Source organism: Odocoileus virginianus, chromosome 16 (genome assembly GCF_023699985.2).
Source record: "Odocoileus virginianus isolate 20LAN1187 ecotype Illinois chromosome 16, Ovbor_1.2, whole genome shotgun sequence".
In the NCBI taxonomy this organism is placed as follows: Eukaryota; Metazoa; Chordata; class Mammalia; order Artiodactyla; family Cervidae; genus Odocoileus; species Odocoileus virginianus.
In genome coordinates this window covers 9,871,175-9,886,219 of record NC_069689.1, presented here as the reverse complement: position 1 = coordinate 9,886,219, position 15,045 = coordinate 9,871,175, and the positions used below count along the sequence as shown (strand labels likewise).

General features: G+C 42.5%; 1 long non-coding RNA gene across 1 annotated transcript in view; it reads right to left on the bottom strand.

Moving 5' to 3' along the window:
* Positions 1–15,045, bottom strand: part of LOC110150474 (uncharacterized) — a 32,873-nt gene that overhangs the window by 16,562 nt on the left and 1,266 nt on the right. The gene's annotated exons all lie outside the window — the stretch shown is intronic.

The window sequence follows — 15,045 nt, the reverse complement described above, 5'->3', positions numbered from 1 at the left end:
GGATTGGAATGAAAACTGACCTTTTCCAGCCCTGTGGTAACTGCTGAGTTTTCCAAATTGTCTGGCATTTGTGCAGCACTTTCATAGCACCATCTTTTAGGATTTGAAATAGCTCAACTGAAATTCCATCACCTCCACTAGCTTTGTTTGTAGTGATGCTTCCTAAGGCCCGCTTGACTTCATATTCCAGGATGTCTGGCTCTAGGTGAGTGATCAGACTTTTTAATGTTTACCAATACAGCAAGCATCAAAAGGTATTTCATTATTACTCTATTTTTAACTTTTTAGAACTTTAGGTTGATTCATGCAAACATATATACATACAAAAGAGTGTGTATTTAAAAGAATAAGAATAAAACCAGGGACTTCCCTGGTGGTTCAGTGGCTAGGACCCCATTGGGATCCCAATGCAGGGGGCTTGGGTTTGATCCCTGGTGGGGGAACTAGATCCCACACACTGCAACTAAGACCTGGTGCAGTCAGATGAATAAATAAAAAATAAAAAATTTTAAAGGAATAAAGCCAATCAATACCAGTATACCCATCACTCAGGTTAAGGTACAGAATATTATTGGATCTTAGAAGCTCCTTATGTGCCTCTCCTTGAGGTAGCTACCACCTTGTCTTCTGTGTTATCATTTTGCATTAGTTGGGATATGGAGAGAATAAAGTGCTGAAATAAAGATATTCAACATTGCATTAAGAAATAAATCATTCCCATGCCAGTCTGAGGTAAACAGTTCATGTTGGTGGGACAGTGCTTGTCTACATGGTCATTCGGGAGACCTGATTCCTTACATTTTTGTTTTCCGCAAGCACTAGGGCATGTCACCATCTGTTTGGTTGAAGCTGTGTCATTGATGCGTCTAGGTGACAGCTGGCAGGAATGAGGGGCGGGGGTGGGAAATGATGGAGGAGGCATCAAAAGTCTTAGATCCAGACCCAGAAGCAGCACATCACTTCTACTAGGCTCCATAAGCAAGACCATAGTCAATACTTAACACCCCAGAAATACAGTCTATCTGGGCAGCCATATTCCCCGTGTCTTCTATTATCATGGGAGAAGGGTCTGGGTTTTGTGGTTTTATTTATTTATTTATTGGTTTTGTGGTTTTAAAATCATGGCTTCCAGTCCCATCACTTCGTGGCAAATAGATGGGGAAACAATGACAGACTTTATTTTTTGGGGGCTGCAAAATCACTGCAGATGGTGACTGCAGCCATGAAATTAAAAGACACTTGCTCCTTAGAAGGAAAGCTATGACCAACCCAGACAGTGTATTAAAAAGCAGAGACATATCTTTGCTGACAAAGGTCAAAACAATGATTTTTCCAGTAGTCATGTATGGATGTGAGAGTTGGACCGTAAAGAAAGCTGAGTGTCGAAGAATTGATGCTTTTGAACTGTGGTGTTGGAGAAGACTCTTGAGAGTCCCTTGGACTGTGAGAAGATCCAACCAGTCCATCCTAAAGGAAATCAGTCCTGAATATTCATTGGAAGGACTGATGCTGAAGCTGAAGCTCCAATACTTTGGCCACCTGATGTGAAGAACTGAGTCATTGGAAAAGACCCTGATGTTGGGAAAGACTGAAGGCAGGAGGAGAAGGGGACGACAGCTGATAAGGTGGTTGGATGGCATCACTGACTCGATGGACATGAGTTTGAGTAAGCTCCGGGAGTTGGTGATGGACAGGGAAACCTGGTGTGCTGCAGTCCATGGGGTCAGAAAGAGTCAGACACGACTGAGGGACTGAACTGAACTGAACCTTGGTGTGTCCCTTGCAACAAGCTGCTGTTGTCTAACTGCTCAGTTGTGACTGACTCTTCTGTGATCCTGTGGACTGCAGCCTGCCAGGCTTCTCTGCCCATGGAACTTCCCAGGCAAGAATACAGGAGTGGGTTGCCATTCCTTCTCCAGGGGATCTCCCCAAACCAGGGATCAAATCTGGGTCTAATGCCTTTTCTGCACTGCAGGCAGATTCTCTACCATCTGAGCCACTGGGGAAGCCCTGGTTTCCCGAGCAGGGATCGAACCTGGGCCTCCTGCATTGGAAGCATGGAGTCTTAGCCACTGGCCCACCGGGGAAGTCCATTTTCATTTATTTTCTTGCATGTTCCGAACAAATATCATGTGTCAATAATGACAACTTAACCTTTTTTTCCCCAACTAGCATGAGTTTCTCAGATCTAAAATTCACTTGTTTTTAGATATTCTGATTACCTATAGCATCTGTATTCATTCCTTAGGGCTAAATGTGGCAAAGAACCACAAATCGGGTGACTTAAAACATTTGCTGTCTCATAGATGTGGAAGTTCAGTGTCTGAACCTGAGGTACAGACAGGGTCTGCTCTTTCTGAAACTAGTAGGGAAGGATTCTTCCTGCCTCTTCCTACTTTGGGGGCTTTGCTGGCAATCCTGGGGTCCCTCCAATTGCAGCCGCAGCACTGTGCTCACGGTCTGTGTATCAGTGTCTCTCTTCTTCTCACAAGGACACCAGTCATTTTGGATCAGGGCCCACCCTAATGGTGTCATCATAATTTATTAATAAGTACATCTGCAAAGGTCGTATTTCCAGAAAGATCGCATTCACAAGCACCGAGGGCCAGAACTGTAACATCTCTTCAGTGGGGACACAAGTCAACCCGTAACAGCACTGAAATGATTTCCTCTTTTTAAAAAACTTATTTGGCTGAACCAGGTCTCGGTTGCAGCACATGGGATCTAGTTCCCTGACCAGGGATGGAACCCCGGGCCCCTGCATTGGGAGGGTGGCATCTTAGCCATTGGACCACCAGGGAAGTCCCTGTTTATCTCTTCTTGATGCACCTTGAAGAGTAGGGTTAACAGCAGAAACCAATGGAATTGGTTTTTCATTTTGAAGAAGTGTCTATGAAACCCTTAAAGTTGTATGTGAGATCGGGTACAGGTATGCATTTGGCTTGGGGAAGGGGGTTTAAGACATCCATAGGACTTCCACAGGGGTCTTTCACCCTAAAAACTTAAGACTTACTCATGCAGACGAAAAAGGTAATAAGCATTATGTTATTATATCAAGTTCAAAAAATTAAAGTTCTATTATACTGTAGATTATGGAAGTCATCTATGTTTAATGACATTTGACTAGCATGTACTTGTACAGTGTATGGCTGTTTACAGACAGCTTTTACATACATTTCGTCTTTTTAACCTCTTTACATGTGTAACAGGTACGTATATAATACTCTAGTTTTAGGCACAAGAAAGTAGATTCAGAGAGGTTACTATCAAGTGAAAAAGCAAATAACAAGTCAGTTCTTAAACTCAGGCCTTTAAAAATATACATATATGTATACATGTGCTTTAGCTTTTCAAATATGAAATCATATTGTATACACTTATCGACTTCTTGTTTTTCATGCAGTATATTCTGGACATCTTTCCACGTCGCTACATATGGGTTTATATATCTATTTTTTAACAGTTTTAATGTATGGCATTTCCATAATTTATCTAATTCCTTATTCATGACTATTCAGGTAATTTTCAATTTTCCACTATTCGGAAAAATGCTTCAGTGAAAATCCCGATATACATACCCTTTGTACATTTGTGCAGGAATTGGAGATTTGTTGAGTCAAATTGCATAACTCCATCAGGTATTTTGACAGTGATTATCAAATTTCCCTCCAAATAATAGCACTTCACACTCGAATCAATGGAGACTAAAAGAGCCAATTTCATAGCTTTGCTAATGCAAAAATCTGTGGCAACACTATTACCAAGTTTTTTGTTGTTGTTTTTAAATTTCTGGCTGTGCTGGGTCTTCCTCGCTGCACAGGCTTTTCTCTAGCTGCGTCCAGTGGGGGCTACTGTCTAGGTGTGGTGTGAGGGCTTCTCATTGCGGTGAATTCTCTTGTCGCTGAGCACAGGCTCTAGACGCACAGGCTTCCATAGTTGCAGCACGTGGACTCAGCAGTTGGGGCTCTTGGGCTCCAGAGCTTGGGCTTGCTTAGTTGCTCTGAGGCATGTGGGACCGTCCTGGATCAGGGATCGAACCCTGATTGCACTGGCGCCCAATTCTTAACCACTGAGCCACCAGGGAAGCCCTATTATCAAGTTTTTAATTGATAACTTTTATTTTCCAGTGTGACATTAAAAAAAAAAACCACTTTGTTTTAATTTGCATTTCTTTTATTCTTAGAAAACCTGAGCATCTTAGAGTGGAGAAGTTTTTTCTAAGTATGACAAGAAACTCAGAAGTCATAAAAAGTCTAATAAATGCAACTTTGTGAATTGCTTATTTATGTCTTTTGCCTACATATTCAAAAAATGATTATTTTTCCTTTCTTATTGATTTAAAGGAGCATTTTTATTTTTAGGGATAAGATCCCCTTGCCATATGTGTTATGAATATTTTTTCCAAGTTTGTTATCTTTTTAAATGGTGTTTTGTACCATGCAAAATATAGAATAAAAATAGCCTAAGCCTTCTGAGTTTGGGGCTATATTTAGAAAAGCCTTCCCTATTTCAAGATTACCAATATAAGTATTTATTGAAGTAGTTTCTTTTTGGACTCTTGGGTTAATTTTTATAATTTAAGTCTTTGATCCATCTGGAGCTTATTTTGGATTGAGAAAGGAATTAGGAATCCATATTTACTTTAAATGGCTAGTTGGTTATTCCAATCTCTTTTATTAAATTAACCCCATCTTTACCACATGTCTGTTTTTATTGGAGTCTAATTCAATGCTCTATTGCACTTCATTGATTTTTAAACTAATGTAATTATTTCTGGCTGTGCTGGGTCATTTTGCTATGCAGGCTTTTCCTCCAGTTGCGGCTCAAGAGTTTCTTATGGAGGTGGCTTCTGGTATTGCAGCACACTGGCTCTAGAGCACGCGGGCTTCAGCAGCTGCAGTCCCCAGGCTCCAGAGCACAGGTTCAGCAGCTGTGGCACACGGGCTGAGCTGCTCACAGCATGTGGGATCTTCCCACACGAGGGATCGAACCCGTGTCTCCTTCACCGGCAGGCAGATTCTTCACCACTGAGCCACCAGGGAAGTCCCACTGACGTTTTAATTAAAGAGGTTTCAAAACATGTACTAATATGCCTAAAGGAGATCAGTCCTGGGTGTTCATTGGAAGGACTGATGTTGAAGCTGAAACTCCAATACTTTGGCCACTGGATGTGAAGAGCTGACTCATTGGAAAAGACCCTGATGCTGGGAGGGATTGAGGGCAAGAGGAGAAGGGGACGACAGCGGATGAGATGGTTGGATGGCATCATCGACTCGATGGACATGGGTTCAGGTGGACTCTGGGGGTAGGTGATGGACGGAGAGGCCTGGTGTGCTGCGGTTCATGGGGTGGCAGAGAGTCGGACACGGCTGAGCGACTGAGCTGAACTGAACTGAATATGCACTTTAGTGCAACGCAAGTCACTCCCCAAAGTCACTCTTCTTTTTCAGAATTTTCCAGAGTGATTCTTATTTACTCTTCTAAGTGAAACTTAGAACAATTTTGACAAGTCCCTTTTTAAAAAAATTATTTATTTGGCTGCATCAGGACTTAGTTGCATCACATGGGATCTTCGCTGCACCTCTGCCGATCTTTTCTTTAGGAGCATGGACTCTCTAGTTGTGGCCCGAGGGCTCTGCCAGTGTGCACGCTTAGTTACCCCTCAGCATGCGGGATCTTAGCTCCCCAACCAGGGAACGAACCTGCATCCCCTGCACTATTGCAATTACAAGGCAGCTTCTTAACCAACGGACCACCAGGGAAGGAGCTGAGGGAAAGGCGCTCAGGCGTGGCCGACTCTTTGCGAGCTCACGGGCCATGCAGTCCATGGAATTCTCTAGCCACAGTACTGGAGTGGGTAGCCTTTCCCTTCTCTGGGGGATCTTCCCGACCCAGGGATCGAACTGGACGGACCACCAGGGAAGGAGCTGAGGGAAAGGCGCTCAGGCGTGGCCGACTCTTTGCGACCTCACGGACCATGCAGTCCATGGAATTCTCTAGGCCACAGTACTGGAGTGGGTAGCCTTTCCCTTCTCTGGGGGATCTTCCCGACCCAGGGATCGAACCGGATGGACCACCAGGGAAGTCCCTAATTCTGACAAGTCCTAAAGAAAATTCTGCTGATTTAGGTTGTATTCAGTACGTATACCGACTCAGAAAGAACTGGCATTTTTACATTGGTGAGTCTTCTTACAGAGGAACAAAGTGTATTCACCTTGAATTATTTTATTTAGTTTCTTCATAGAGTTTTATTAGTATTCTTCAAGTAGTTCTGAAAAGTTTCTGAATATATTCAGAGACTTTGCACAGTTCAACCCCAGGGGGCGCCATTCACATTGACGTCAATGATTGCGGTCCCTATTCACTGCGTCATGGGTTCCTTTCTATACCTTACTTTCTTACTGTGTGATATTCTCTTCTGCTATATTTAAACTAGACACTATTTTGACATGAGAAAGTTACTGGTGTTTGAATATTCACTTTATAACCTGCTACACTTGTTTCTTCACTTTTTCAGTTGATCCTCTTAGGTTTTCAACATGTAATCATAATAACTAATGATGATTTCACCTTGGACTTTTATGTTCTGTACTGGCTAACACTTCCAATACAATATTAAGTGATGGGATCAAGTGTAGAACTCACATCAGGTCCTTTGATCTTCAGTCCTGATGCTCTTTTTCAGGTACCTATTCAATTCATTAAATGGTTGCTGAGCCCCAGTTACATAAAAAGCATCATTCTATACAAGAAAGATACGGTAAAAAGAAAAGTAAACTGTTCAGTGCTCTGGTTCATAATCTTTTCTTATCCCAATAAAGAGATCTAAGTAAGCATCCAGTTGATAATTCTTATGCTGTTAAGAAACGTCTCTGACAAATTCAGTACTCTATCCTACTAAATAGAAATGTGACCCTAAAGAAAGATTATTCTCCAAAAACAGGACATGGTTTTGCTTTTGTTTTTTGAGGCGAGAGAAGTGGCCCAAAGGGCATGATCGATATTCACCTGAAAGCCATACGCAGAAAGGAAACAAAGGACCGAATCTCCCTTGAGATGCTGGAAGCAGAGGTAACGGATAGCACACGCGATGAGGCCCTGAAGCAGAGTTTAACCTTGGGGGTAAGGGTTAACCTTGGGGGTAAAGAAAGCATGAATGAGCATGTTTTCAAGCACGTGAGCTGCAGTCATGTGTAGCTAACTATCTGGTGGGATGAGACTGCAGTGTAATGAATGTCATAATCAAGTTAAGTATTACCATCAGGTGTTAAAAGTTAGAGGATGTTTCTCAAAGTAGGTGAGTCATTCACTTGGCAAATCTACACAGGGTGCATCCTGTGTGTGAGGACCCAACCTGGACACAAAATGCTGGATGAAGAAGACAGCATCCCTGTTTTCAAACAGCCTACAGTCTAGCCAGGAGTAAACACATAAATATGAGTGGATGCATTATTAGAAATTGGGATAGGTGCTCTAAAGCAGTGGGCCCCGGCCTTTTTGGCACCAGGGACTGGCTTCACGGAAGACAGTTTTTCCACAGACTGGGGACGGGGTGGACGGTCTGGGGATGATTCAAGTGTGTTACATTTACTTTGCACTTTATTCTATTATTACTACATCAGCTCCACCTCAGACCATCAGGCATTAGATCCCGAAGGTGGGGGGCCCCTGCATCTGAAGGATGTAACGATGTGCAGAAAACAATCTGTGTGTGTGTGTTAGTCACTCAGTTGTGTCCAACTCTTTGTGACCCATGGACAGTAGCCCACCAGGCTTCTCCGTCCATGGAATTTTCCAGGCAAGAATACTGGAGTGGGTTGTCATTCCTTTCTCCAGGGGATCGTTCCCACCCAGGGATCGAACCTACATCTCCTGCATTGCAGGCAGATTCTTAACCATCTGAGCCACCTGGAAAGCCCTTCAGAAAAGAATCAGGTGCCATAATTTCAATTTGCAGCATCTAGGAAGCCTCCCTGAGAAAGCAGCCTCTAAGTTGAAACCTGAGAGCACACCGTGGCAGGGGCGGTTTCCTAGCGAAGGTTCACAGGACGAGGCGGCCTTCTATCCCCTCCAAGAAGCAGAGGAGGAAGGGACTCCAGCTTGCGCAAAGGCACGAAAGCTTAGGTGTGACAGGTATGAGGAACTACAAGTATCACAGCTCAGGGAGGGAAAGTGTGTAAGCGAAAAAACACCAGGAAGAGAAAGAAAAAATAAAGACAAAAATATGAGGACGGTGGAAAAGGAGAAGTCTTCCGAGGCGGCTCAGTGTAAAGAACCCGCCTGCCAACGCAGGAGATGAGAGTTTGATCCCTGGGTTGGGAAGATCTCCTGGAGAAGGAAATGGCAACCCACTCCAGTATTCTTGCCCGGAAATTTCCATGGACAGAGGAGCCTGCCGGGCTATGGTCCACAGACTCACAAAGAGTTGGCCATGACTTAGTGACTGAGCGTGCACGCATGGAGAAAGCTAGAAATTCATTGAGTATGTGCGTCATGCTATATGAGGAAGAGGGGATCCTCCTCATTCTAAAGAGGAAAATGAATGGCTTGTCCTCTCAGTCAACTCGGAGTCTAACTGAATGGATAACAGGAATATCCGTCCTTAACAATAATCTTTCAGAGAATACTCTCTATCCTGTCTGAAACTAGATTTTTTTAATATAAATTGTATTTTTGCTTTACCCAACGGTGACTCCTAAAGTGGATTTTTACTGATTTAGGGCCATGCTGTGAGGCTTGTGGGATCTTAGCTCCCCAACATGGCTTAAACCTGGGCCACTGCAGTGAAAGCGCAGTCCTGCCCACTGGACCACCAGGGAATTCCCCAAAATGAATTTTTTTTTTTTAAGGCCATACTGTGAGGCATATGGGATCTTAGTTCCTTGATCAAGGATCAAACCCGTGACCCCTGCATTGGGAACTTAGAGTCTTATCTACTGGACCACTAGGGAAGTCCCATAGATTTTTAAATCAACAAATGCATCTTACTTCCTACCACAGGCTCCCAACCACTACTTTACAGCAGCTGATGGCTAGAAATCACTCTGGCTTTGCTGGCTGCTTCTCAACAGCCTGATAAAATGTTGACAAGGCTCTCCAAAGAGTCACTGACAAGTTCTTCCAATCATGAGTTAGCAGCATGTTAATTTTTTCTTTGCAGATAGCATACCAACTCTTTTTTCGATCTCCTTTTCTCTTTCCTGTTTAAGGTTCTCAGAAAACATCAGAAATTGTTATTGAGGCTATTAAGCTTGAATGTCCTTGCTCTAATCTCTAAGAAATAAAACACGTTTGTTGGGCGGCTTGGGCAGGCTGTCATTGAACCTGCAATCGGAGGAGTTTCATAATGAAAAACAAAGCCAGCACAAGCTCCAGCCGCAAAAAATTGATGCTCGAATTTGGGTGCAGTTCTAAGAATGCCTTAAATCATTCCGCTGGTTCTGTCTGTGAGCGACAAAGAGAATGTCACAGCCTTGTGACAAATAATTCTCTCATTCTCTTCCTGTATTTTTTTTCTTCATTACTATGGTTTGAAATCCACATTTCTGTCTTATCCTGAGAGTCTAAGACATTTAAAATAGCATGGGTGGAATTGAATATATATATAAGGCGGGGGACATAGCTGTGAGTCCTTCCAGGCTGGGAGCTGAGAGACTGGGCATTAGATAGAGTGTTTTGTTTTTAAGCAGAGAAAAAGAGCACTTCTGTTGACCAGTATTCCTTGCTCAGCAAGTTCACACTGCCGGGAAGGAGGCAGTGGAGGCAGCAGTATGCCTGGGAGCCAGGGAAATTAAGCATGCTGTCCTGAGCACACAAGAGGGACTCCCTACAAGAGCAAGGGGAAGAAATTTGTTTTGAAAAGGAGAGGCACACAGAGAGAAAAATGCAGGTACAACTTGGAGACTGGGGGAGGCTCGTGCCTTATGGTGGAGATTCCCAAACTTGCTTGGTTCTCAGTCTGAGTGTATCAGCAATTTTTTTACGACACCCGTCACCACTTAGAAGAAAACACCTAACGGCTGTTTATTAGGTTAAGTCCAAACAGCCTAACATGTACTTATTCCTAATAATTTAGTAGCTGTTTGAAAAATAAACTGGACCTTGTGTAGCTTGCTCTAGTTTTGACTCACTAGCACGTACAACTTACTCATGTAAAGGGTATACAATTCAGTGGGTTTTAGTATATTTAGAACTAGGCAACTATGCAATGTTAGAATAATTTTTGTCACCTTAAAAAGACTCCAAACCCACTAGCAGCCAGTCCTCCTTCCCCCTCCCCCTTCCAGCTCTAGGCAACCACTAACCTATTTTCCGTCTCTATAGAATTGCCTCTTCCTGACATTTCCTATAAATGGAATCATAAGACATGTGGCCTTCTGTGTCAGCCTCTTCACTCGGCACGTTCTCAAGGTCCGTCCATGCTATAGCACACATTGGTACCTCATTTCTTTTTGTGGCTGAATAAAATCTGACTGCACGGATACACCATATTTTGTTTATCCATTTATCAGTTAGTGGACATCCGGATTGTTTCTAATTTTTGGCTATTATGACTAATGCTGCCATGTACGTTCATGTACAAGTTTTTGTGTGGACATGAATGGCTAGGTCATTGGTAACTGTTTAAACTTTTGAGGAACACTAGACTATTTTCCAAAGTGGTTGAGCTGTTTTCTGTTCCTACCGGCAGGATATGCGGGTTTGGATTTCTCCACATACTCATCCCCTGGTATTACATCTTACTGAGCATAGCCATCCTAGTGGGTGTGAAGTGGGATCTCACTGTGGCTTTGATTTGCATTTGTCTGATGACAGTGATGTTGAGCATCTTTTCATGTGCTTACTGGCCTTCTTGTATATCTTCTTGGAGAAATGTCTATTCAAGTCCTTCGCCCATTTAAAAGCTAGGTTGTTTTTTTTAAGTTGTAGGAGTTGTCTATACATTACACACACAATTATCTTATCAGGTACCTGATTTGCAAGTATTTTCTTCTATTTTCTGGCTTGTGTTTTCTAGTTTTGAGTTTTTAAAAAAACTTTTGAATAAAAAAAAATACATGTCTGCTAGAGAACAGAGTTCTGGCTGTCAAGGGGGAGGGCAATGAGGGAAAGATGGAGTGAGAGCTTGGGATTAGCAGATGTAAAGTATTATACATAGAATGGATAAACAACAAGGTCTTACTGTATAGCACAGGGATTTATATTCAATATCCTGTGATAAACCACAGTGGAGATGAATATAAAAAGAATGTGTATATGTATATATACATATACATATGTAACTGAATCACTTTGGTGTACAGTAGAAATTAACACAACATTGCAAATCAACCATACTTCAACTTTTTTTTTAATTTAAAAATACATGTTTGCTTCATCAGAACTATTCGTCCCCCTTCAGTAATGTATGGTTTAAAGATGAGTATATTTTGTTGTTACTTTACTCCAAGATGTTTCTCTTTTAAGATCTAAATTCAAGTTTTGTTTCTGTTAATACCTAATTGTAGAGTAGTAATTTGGACAAGTCACTTCATTGCTCTCTTTTGTCATGTGTGGACAGGAGATAAGGGTACCTCCATCACCAGGTGGTACATGAAGACCAGGGTGTATGTGAGCACTTGGCAAAATGCCCACAGAGTAGGCACTTCCTTTAAGCGGCACTGTTGTTCAGTCACTAAGTTGTGTCCAACTCTTTGCCATCCCACAGATTGCGGTGTGCCAGACTTCCCTGTCCTTCATTATCTCCCAGAGTTTGCTCAAACTTAAGTCCATTGAGTCAGTGATGCCATCTAACCATTTCATCCTCTGTCACCCCCTTCTCCTTCTGCCCTCAGCCTTTTCCAGCATCAGGGTCTTTTCCAATGAGTCAGCTCAAGTGGTCAAAGTATTGGAGTTTCAGCATGTCCTTCCAGTGAATATTCAGGGTTGATTTCCTTTAGGATTGACTGGTTTGATATCTTTGCAGACCAAGGGACTCTCAAGAGTCTTCTTCAGCACCTTCTCCAGGGGATCATCCCGACATAGGGATCGAATCTGAGTCTCCTGCATCTAGGCAGATTCTTTAACATCTGAGCCATGAGGGAAGCCCCTTAGAAAACCCTAAAGAGCTCTTTAAAAAGTACTTTTGTTGCAAAGCATGTGTGAAATATTAAGTATCGCATCCACTTGATAACGGTTATTTAGAGAATAAGATGCTTTACATAAGATCAATTTGTACATATCATAACTGAACAATTCCAACGGTGTGTCAGTTTAACCAGTCTGCACATCTGAAATACAAAGTTGGAGTGGTGTATTAAGGACACTATGTTACATGTTGTTTTCCAAATTTGTTTTCCGTTCCCATAACAGTGTTATAAGAACGTACCAAGTCATGATGTAATTAATAATAGAATAAGCTCATCAACAAGCTAAATTTGAGAGATTGGTTACTGAATATAATGAGTCAGTAAAGAACTCCAGTGTAGTTTCTAAAGACGCTTGTCTGTGCCCATTTTTCTTTATAAGGTCACTGTGCATGCAAGCTCAGTCATGTCCGACTCTTTGCAACCCCATGGACTAGTCATAGCCTGCCAGGCTCCTCGGTCCATGGAATTTTCTAGGCAAAAATACTGGTGTGGGTTGCCATTTCCTCCTCCAGGGAATCTTCCTGACCCAGGGATTGAACCCGCATCTCCTGGGACTCCTGCACTGGCAAGCAGGTTCTTTACCAGGGCAAGCTGAGAAGCCCAAGGTCACTGTGGCAAACACTGTTTCTCTTCAAGGTTAAAAAACAAAACAAAACACTGCTTTTCAGCATCTTAATGAACCAATCTCTGAGTTGGAAAAAACAATGTTTGGTCTAAAGTGAATACTCCTATGTATTAAGTTGAAAAAAAAAATAGTATGCTCTTTTTCATCAACAAATATTCCTCTTCTCTCCCACCTCCTAGATTGTCCCACTGTGCCCATTCACTCCCTTGGTGACAGGATCCAGGCTTTAGAGGCCATCTATCAGCTAAGGACTGATGAATACATGCACATGCCAGTGGGCTAGACTTCTATCCAGACCCGATTATTCAACTGTCTCCGGACATTTCCTATTAACGCCTCATAGACATGCCACACCCAACATGCTCAAAACTGAGCTCCTGGTCTTCCTTTTTTTTTTCAGAATTCTGTTTATTTTCCTGGGTCTTCGTTGCCGCCCAGGCTTTTCTCCAGGTGCAGTCGGCAGAGGCCACTGTCCAGCTGCTGTGCTCAGGGTTCTCACTGCAGTGGCGTCTCTTGTTGCAGAGCTCAGGCTCTAGGTGTGCGGGCTTTAGTAGTTTTGGTGCTCAGGCTCAGTAATTGCGGCTTGTGGACTCGAGAGCACAGACTTGATACTTGTGGCTCATGGGCTTCGTTGTTCTGCAACATGTGGGATCTTCCCGGATCAGGGATTGAACCTGTGTCCCCTGCACCAGCAAGTGAATTCTTTACCACTGATTCACCAGGGAAACCCTAATCCTCCTTTCAAAACCTGCTCTTAACCAGCCTTTTCATGTCAGTTCATGGTATTTCCATCCTCCAGCTGCCTATCGTGGGGTCATTCTTGACTCTTTCATAAAATCTCCCACAAGTCACCTCTTATCTGCTGGGAAATCCCATTGAATTTACCTTCAGAATGTAACTAGGATTCTCTAGTCTTTCTTAACCTCAACTGCCACCACTTCTCATCCAAGCCTCTATCATCCTTGGCCTGGAATACTACTGCTAGCCTCTGAAGCGGCCTCCCTGTCCACTCATGTCTCCCTGAGTCTACTCTCAAACCGGCAAGCAAATGGATTCTTTTTTATTAATTAAAGAAATTTTTTTTTGGCCATGGCATGCGGGATCTTAGTTCTTCGATCAGGGATTGAAGCCAGGTCCCCTCCATTGGGAGTACGGAGCCCTAACCACTGAACCATGAAGGAAGTTTCCCAGATGGATTCTTAAAGCCTGCGATGGCTTCCTCACTCCCTCTGCTCTGGCCACACTGGCTGTCTTGCTATCCCTTGCACACGCTGTGCACACTCCTGCCGTGGGTGCCCTGTGGGATTTTTTTCCTCTGCTTGGTCAGCTCTACCTAGATCTTTCCATGGTAGGGCAAAGAGCTAAGGGTGATGGCAGAAGAGTTTGACTGGAATGGAGGAGTCATGCAAAACAGAATAGTATGGATAATCAAAGTCATTGAGAGTTCTGGGGGCAAAATAATGTAGTATCTAAAGCATTTTTTTAAAATTTTTATTAGTTGGAGGCTAATTACTTTACAATATTGTAGTGATTTTTGTCATACATTGACATGAATTAGCCATGGATTTACATGTATTCCCCATCCTGATCCCCCCTCCCTAAAGCATTGTTTTAAGAAAATTATCTTGGTAGTTGTCTACTCCAGGAAAGCTGAGAGGAAAAAAAAGTGAAATGAAGGAGAGGTATATTGCTAAGGAAAGCTATATGCAAGAAGCTATAATGACTCAACTTTGAAGATATGGATAAGATTTAGAGGCTGATGAATCTGAGGCACAAATCCATGTAAGAATGCCTGGTTTGAAACTGAAAATCAGTCAGGCCCAGTTATATAAATTTGGTGTTATTTATTGAGTTGAGTGTGTAGCAGGGTAAATGAAAAGAGGAAAACTATTAAATTTTTCAAAGGATTTGGATGGGACAAAGTGAACAACCTATATTACTGTGATCACAATCAAATGTTAAATTTATATAGAATAAAACCTTAACAGAACACTAAGGTTATAGGTATTATTGGTAATTGAAAGTTGTGGTTAATTTGAGGGTTAATTTCTGCTAGCTTAGGGTTTTTTTTCTTCTCCAAGTATTATTATTATTCCCTCCGCCCGTGGTAACTAAGGAACACAGTTGAATTATTTTTAGACGATTCAGGATGTCACTATCCTTCAAGGAGATTATACACATTTTCAACGTAAAATAACATAGTTATAGGAAATTGGGATAAATCCATGGGAACTAGAATACATTGTGGCATTTATAAAGACTTCTGATACCTGACTTTTAGCAGAAGACATA